This window comes from Carassius auratus, unplaced genomic scaffold, assembly GCF_003368295.1.
Source record: "Carassius auratus strain Wakin unplaced genomic scaffold, ASM336829v1 scaf_tig00023532, whole genome shotgun sequence".
Taxonomy (NCBI): domain Eukaryota; kingdom Metazoa; phylum Chordata; class Actinopteri; order Cypriniformes; family Cyprinidae; genus Carassius; species Carassius auratus.
Genome location: NW_020525276.1, coordinates 1 through 1,795, shown reverse-complemented (window position 1 = coordinate 1,795; position 1,795 = coordinate 1).

Below are 1,795 nucleotides of genomic sequence, written 5' to 3'. Positions count from 1 at the left end.
CTTGTCTCATTTTTTAATAAAAGTAAAATTGTATCAAATAATTGTTTATTATTAACAACTATGAAAATATTAAGTTAGTCTATTTTAGATATTCTAGCTGTAAAATTTGCTTTAGCAATCAAAAATCGCTGAGGGCTATTTTGTTATCCAAATACAGTAAATATATATATATATATATATATATATATATATATATATATATGAGCTGAACTAAAAAATCTAAGCCTTTTTTCTCTCAAATATTGTTCACAAATCTGTCTAAATCTGTGTTAGTGAGCAATTCTCCTTTGCCGAGATAATCCATCCAACTCACAGCTGTGGCTTATCAAGATGCTGATTAGACAGCATGATTATTGCACAGGTGTGGCCTTAGGCTGGCCACAATAAAAGGTCACTCTAAAATGTGCAGTTTTATCACACAGCACAATGCCACAGATGTCCCAGGTTTTGAGGGAGCATGCAATTGTCATGCTGACTGCAGGAATGTCCACCAGAGCTGTTTCCCATGAATTGAATTTTCATATCTCTACCATAAGCCGTCTCCAAAGGCGTTTCAGAGAATTTGACAGTACTTTCAACCGGCCTCACAACCGCAGACCACGTATAACCACACCAGCCAAAGACTCCACATCCAGCATCTTCACCTCCAAGATCATCTGAGACCAGCCACACGGACAGCTGCTGCAAACCAATTGTTTGCATAACCAAAGAACTTTCAGAAACCGTCTCAGGGAAGCTCATCTAAATGCTCGTTGTCTCATCGGAGTCTCGACCTGACTGCAGTTGTCGTTGTTTCCGACTTGAGGTTGGCAAATGCTCACATTTGATGGCATCTGGCACTTTGGAGAGGTGTTCTCTTCACGGATGAATCCTGGTTTTCACTGTTCAGGGCAGATGGCAGACAGCGTATGTTCTGGACAATGAACACAGTTGCATTTTATTGATGGCATTTTGAATGCACAGTGATACCGTGACAAGATCCTGATACCCATTGTTTTGACCATCACCTCATGTTGCAGCATGATAATGCACGGCCCCATGTTGCAAGGATCTGTACACAATTGCTGGAAGCTAAAACATCCCAGTCCTTGCAGGGCTAGCACACTCACGGGACATGTCACCCACTGAGCATGTTTGGGATGCTCTGGATCGGCGTATACAGACAGCGTGTTCCAGTTTCTGCCAATATCCAGAAACTTCACACAGCCATGTTGAAGGAGATGTGTTGCACTGCGTGAGGCAAATGGTGGTCACACCAGATACTGAACCTGCCCCCTGGACCCCCGCCCCTCCCCAATACAGTAAAACTGCACATGCAGTGACCTTTTATTGTGGCCAGCCTAAGGCACACCTGTGCAATAATCATGCTGTCTAATCAGCATCTTGATATGCCACACCTGTGAGTTGGATAGATTAATTTGGCAAAGGAGAAGTGCTCACTAACACAGATTTAGACAGATTTGTGAACAATATTTGAGAGAAATAGGCCTTTTGTGTACACAGAAAAAGTCTTAACTCTTTGAGTTCAGCTCATGAAAATTGGGACAAAAACAAAAGTGTTTGCATTTATAATTTTGTTCAGTGTATATTGACAACACTGAAACAATTGTGCTGCTTAATAAACTTGTGGGAACCAGGTTATTTAAATATGAAGTTTAAAGGAATATTCTTTATTTGATATAGATATCTTGAATAGCAATGTAAACAATTTTGCTGTCACAAATGGTAGAATATTGTTTTTGTCCAGGATGAGGTAACGTATGAGCCGATTGGAGCATGTTAGTGTTTTCTAGCT